The sequence below is a fragment of the Chiroxiphia lanceolata genome, chromosome 24 (assembly GCF_009829145.1).
Source record: "Chiroxiphia lanceolata isolate bChiLan1 chromosome 24, bChiLan1.pri, whole genome shotgun sequence".
Lineage (NCBI taxonomy): Eukaryota > Metazoa > Chordata > Aves > Passeriformes > Pipridae > Chiroxiphia > Chiroxiphia lanceolata.
Window position 1 is genome coordinate 6,905,104 of NC_045660.1, and position 6,000 is coordinate 6,911,103.

Genomic DNA, 6,000 nt, shown 5'->3' on the forward strand with positions numbered 1-6,000 from the left:
ACCCTCACAGCAGAGCAATCAATATGCATCTCCCTTGTGTTTTCAGGGGGAAGATCTGCCTTCTCATCCTGTGTGCAGTGTCACAGCTCTGCCCCCCTGTGCTCCACAGTCCCACCTGAGACCATCGCTTCCCCCAGGACAGCCAAGGAGGGTGTCCAGCCCCCATGAGCAGGGCAGGGGTGTGTGGGAGCTGCCAGGGCTTGGGGGGAAGCTCTGCCTCTCCCAGATTGCTCGGGGGGCTTTGATGTTTGGGAAAAATAAATTACTTTGGGACACTATTAAAGAGAAGTTTGAATGATGACACACCACAGGGCTGGGACTTCCAGCGTTTCTTGTAAACTCCATCCAGAGCTGGAAGTGGAAGAGGCCACTGACACAGCCAAGAGGACATGAAACTAAGAGCCTCTGCAGCAGGAGTGGCTCTGTGAGCAGCTTGTCCCTCTCCAGGCATCTGCTCCCTCCCTCCTGCCTCTGCTGTTGCTGCTACAGAGGTCCCCCAGGAGCACGGGGCAGAGTCTGGGCAGCAGGGATGGGGCACCCACAGGAGCAACAGCCTAAGGAGTTGGTCCTGGGAGGCTGGGGACAGGGATGGGAGCTGGGCATGCAGTCCCTGCTCAAGCCCATCCTCTTCTCCGCCATGATCAGCTCTTGGGAACATTCCTGCTGGATGACATTTCCCAAGGCATTGAGGGGAAAAAAAAAAGGCACTTTTTTCCCAATATAAATTCTTGCAACATTAAAAACCCCACACAATAGCTGTAAGCCCTGGAACGGCTGGGGGTAAAAAAGCTACAGCTTGACATGGAAATAGCACTGCCATCCCCAACTGGTGAGTCCCAGATGTGGGACATCATGTGTGACAAAACCCCAGAGGCGGGATACGCAGGAAGCCTGTAATTGTTGTGGACTCCCATCACTGCATGGGGACAGGCTGGTGACCTGGGGATTCCTGAGTGCCCCACGGGTTACCTGCCACAGTGGGAGCAGAGCCCTGGCCGGCAGGTTGGTGCTGACAGCGACACAGGGCTCCTTCCTGGCCCAGCTGTGCCCGCAGAGAACAGGCTGCGGCAGGAGGGACCTGGGGTGATTTTGGGACACGGGGGTGATTTGGGGAGCCTGGGGTTGCTTGGGAACCTCCCAGGCATGAGCTAGAGGTTCTTGCTGGCCCACAGAACTGGTGCTGGTGCTCCAGGTTGTACTGACACAAGACCAAAGGGTGAGCAGTGCCTGTCCGTGTGTCCTCACCAACAGCAGACGCGCGTCCCCCGGGCAGGGACCTGCTCAGGTTGGCCCAGGAGCATCACGGTGCTGAAACCAGCTGAATAGATCAGCTGAAAACACGTGGAGGGGATCCTTGTGCAGCAAAAGCCGTAGTGATGTGCTCACTCTGTTCTGAGCCATTTACAGGGCACCTGTAATTACTCTAATTAGAGCTCAGGACTCTCCCGTGCCCGTGCCAAGGGCGCACGGCTCGGCCCGTGCCCAGCCACCTTCTGCCCTGCAGCGACTCTGCAGAGGTTTCCAGCAGAGCTGGGAGCTTTGCTGGTGTGGATGGGAAATGTCTACGTATTGTGTGTTAAACTATATAATTAACTGGATGCAGTGCTTGGTGAGCAGCTAATTCTGCCTGGGGGTTTTGGTCACTGTACAGACACGGAGAAGAGCGAGGCCCAGCCGGTGCTGCAGGAGGAGGCCGGGATGAAGGAGGCTGGGCAGGGAGCAACATTCAGGCTCCTGGGGCTGGGGCAGGGGGACAGGGGAGGCTGAGATGGGGAGGATGAGGAGTGAAGGGCAGGATGACTGCCGTGCTTCCCCTCGGCGAGAGGGACCGGCAGTACCGCTGCAGCAGCTCTTCCCTCCCTCTTTCTGTTTTTTCCTCTTTCTTTCAGTTTTTGGACATGTATGTCATGTGTGACCTCAGGGTGAGGCTGGTCCAGCCTGCACCCTGCATCACCACCCCTATCACCCCTCATCACCACCCCCATCACCCCGCACCACCACCCTGCACTGCGGCACTCGGTGCACACACCAACCACTCTAAACACCATTGCTTGCACAGGAAGCATTTATGTGTTATTTTAAATATTTACAGGACAATGGCACGAGGAAGAGTCAGGTCAAGCCTGGCTTTCTCAAGAGGCAGAGCAGAACACACTAAACCCAGAGTGGGCAGGACAAGTGAGACCATGGCCAGAGCAGCTGTGGGGCAGCAGAGCTGGAGTTGGGGTGGTGGGGTGGGCACTACCACATCCTCTTGTGGTGTCTCTGCCCTGGGAACTTCGGAGTTTCATTTCCAATTAAGTTTTTCATATGGTAACATTCAGAATTTTGATGGGAGATGACGCTACTTTTGCCTAAGAGAGAACATACTTTCACTGCTGCGCCCGGCCCAGGAATGAATTCTCCACTATTAAAATGTAATTTAATTTATCTCCATGGGTTTTGTGATGACTGGGATTTGTTCTAAGGAGATCTTTAAAGGAGAACTTTTGCATTATTGAATGTATGTGCTAGGAAGTAGAGTTTTGGCATCCTCTGATAACCAAATTTCTTTTCTATCCTCCACTATATCCATCATGATAAAAGCCCCTGCCAAAGCCCTAACTCAAGCCATGCTTCTGGCATATTGTGAAACAAATCAGCAGGGGAAAAAGCCGAAGTCCACAAGATGCTCTAGTCCAGTATTTTTTAATGTAAGTTTCAAGGATATTGATGGTTTACCTCATCAGGTAAATATTTGTAGCCCAGTTGCTTTCCCAGGGTTAAAGCAAGAACAAGTGGCTGCTGAAACTGCAACTGATTTGCTCTGACAGACCTCAAGCAGCTTCAAAATGAATTTTCCTGAAATCTGGGGCCCTGTACATGCCAAGCAATGGCACTGGTACCTTCTCAGCGAGGGCTGCAGGGTGATCTCATTTTCCAGGGATGAACCTGGTGGACATCCACAGTTCCCCAGGCCACCCCTGCCCACAGGGGACCCCACTGCACTGTTGAGGAGCTCTGTGAACAGGGTGATGCCTGTTGCCTCTTTGCCCCTTTGTGAGGTTTCCTGAGTGCAAAGAGGAAGGTGTCTTTTTTTGAGTTTAATTTTATTGCTTCCCTGATACAGCAGCTTGTGCAGCAGAGCAACAGCAAACCTTGCTGTGGAAAGAGCTCCCTTCCCTCAGAGCATCTCTAGGGCATAACAATGGCTCTGAGGCCAGCAGAGAGCCAAGATGGTTTCAGCACCGAGGCTGGCATCACCCTCAGGACCCACGGGGTGCACACACCTCGCTGCCATGGCCGGCGTTGGCGCGGAGGGCAAGGTGCCTGTGCGGTCCTGGCTGCCGGCTGGGAAAGCTGCTGCTCTGCTTTGCATGGAAGTCAAAACCTGTGAGCTACTGGTTACAGACACTCGCTGCTTTAGCAGGCTGTAGTGGGAGAAGGGAGGGAGCTGCCAGATCCCAGCTGGTCTCCGCTCCAGGAGCTGATGGAGGATTAGCCCAGCAGCATGTCTTTACAAATTGTCGGTTCCCGGAGTACACAAAACAAAGCTCTGAGGACTGTGAGTCTCTGAGTCTCGGCACAGAGGCAAAGGCAAGGACTTTGGGAACCTGATAGCACTTTCCACCCAGACACACAGACATGTGGACCCCGACTTCCTGTGGCCCCCTCAGAGCCCTGTCTGTCCCACAGCAGCGCAGCCTTGGCGAATGCAGTGTCGGGGCTGGTGGCTCGGACCCGACCGCTCCTGCCTGCAGCCCCACTGAGCCTCTCCTTCCCTAGGCTGGTGCCCCACAAACCAGAGAGGGTTTGTAAAGTGACCTCAGGTCCCTCCTGGGATGTTCTGGTGCACACAAACCCTGCTCCCCACTGCCCACTGCCACCCTCCTGCACGAGGCCGGGGCCTCCCCGCCGGCCGCCCTGTCGCACGCGGCTGTGAGCTGGAAGCTCTCGCTACTTATTTCATGGGAACTTCCGACATTTCCAAAATTGTTTTCATTCTGGCTTGGAATGAAGACAAATATGTCAGAAATTTCCTGGATAACATAAAGTTTAAAATATCCTCCGAACTAAAATAGAAGCGTTGGGCTATCTCAGCTCTTGCATTATGTCATATCATGCCAGCTCACAGTACACCACGCAGAGTCACAGATGACTTGTCACGAGGAGATGTAAACAAAAATGCAAATAATGTCAGCAACGGAGGAGAAATAAAATGCTGAAGTGACAAATTCTCTAAAACTAATTTTTTCCCCTTGTGCAAATTAATTCTCCATGGGCAATCGTTTGAATTTTTTAAAAGAGCACAGTCTGGCCAGAGCAGCTCTGCTGTTCTCTGGAGCAGGAGGAACACGCTGCCGGCGCTCCCCTCCAGCCCGGCCCGCCGCAGTCCAGCAGCGCTGCTGCCGCAGCTGGGCTGCTCGGGGGTGTCCCGGTGGCCCTGCCCCCGGCTCCCCGGCCGTGCTTGACCTCTTATCGCGCTTCTCCCGGCCAGGGCAGGCGAGCTCTGCGCTCGCCGCGCGCCAGGGCCCGGCTGTCTCCAGCACCGATAACGCCGGGATGGATCACGGCGGGACGGATCACGGCGGGACGGATCACGGCGGGACGGATCACGGCGGGTGCCGCGCTAGCGGCACGAAGCTGCGTCTCCGTGGGAGCGCAGGAAGAGGTTCCGTGGTCCTGCCCTGCCCGGTGCCGTGGGACGGCGCTTACCTGGCTCAGCTCTGCTCGGCCGGGGCTGGCTCCTGCCCTCCCTGCGCCCAGCGCATCGCCCGCCCAGGCTCAGCGGCGCGGCCGCTGCCCCGCGCTGGGGCTCCGCGCCGGGTAGACCTCCGGGCGCCGGCTGGCACCCATCCCCCTGCCTGCCCCGTGCCTCTCCAGAAAGGCACTGCTGGGAAGGAGTGCCGGGGCTCATGTCTCCGGTGCTGTATCCACCCCTTCCCACCCTCTTGGGGTTCAGTCCTGCCAGTTCCACTTGTGGGCTGTCCTCACCACTTTGGGCCTTTCTACCGCTCCCCTTCTTGTGGCTCTGGATGTCACCACAGACACGCTTTTATGAGAGTGGGCTTGTGCAAGGCTTGTATAAAGTGTTCTCAGAAATACGAGGTCCTGTCATTTGTAAAACTAATAAAAATGTCCAATAATTTTTACAAGGGAAAAATGAGTCATTGGATGGCACATTTCTCATTACTGGCATTTTACAATTAAAATGAGCATCTATTGAATCAATCCAAAGCTCTTATTGTTAGCAGACACTAATAACTTCCTGAGCTATTGAAGATACTTTTTTTCTGAAGAAACATGACCCCTCGCCACGGCATTTCTCGTGGAGAGTGGTATCCAGCTGAGACCAGCTCTGCTCAGCTCCTGCTGGAGGGTTTTCAAACACATCCTGATGAGACTGGTGGCTATAGCTGGGTGGGAAATTGTTTTTAAGCCCTCAAAAATGTTCAAGATTTCAAAATTTTTCCCGCTCCACATGGGATGAAACCAGAATTGTTCAACATTTTTACCAAAATAAAAAGTCCTCATGGAAACCATCTCCGGAATAGCCAATAGCCATGGGTCACACTGAGCCAGCGAGGCAGGGGCTGCAGCAGCTCAGACCGCCGTGATGGTGGCTGCACTGGCAGCAGATGACTTCTGCTTCCAGGGTGGGACACCCATTCTGGACCTCTTGACCTTTTCTGGTGAAAAATGAATCCAGTGAAACTTTCCCAATTTCACTGCAGCCATTGCACATGCATGACCCCCTCTGCCCCACACGGAATGAGCCAGGCCAGTGAAGTGGGGACATCACCAACTCCTGCCCTTAGAAGACTGAGAATTTTGCAGCTGCCTGTGTTTTCAAAACCCATGAGGAATTTCAGGACAATATAGGCAGAGCCTAATTTTCAGCAGGTGCTAAGCCCTTCTGCTGCTGTCTCCTGAAGATCAGCCTCCCTCCAGATGTCTCAAGATGGATCCTGGTCACCAGAGCCACCACGTGCTTTTTGGAAGTGAACCCTGTGATGGAAC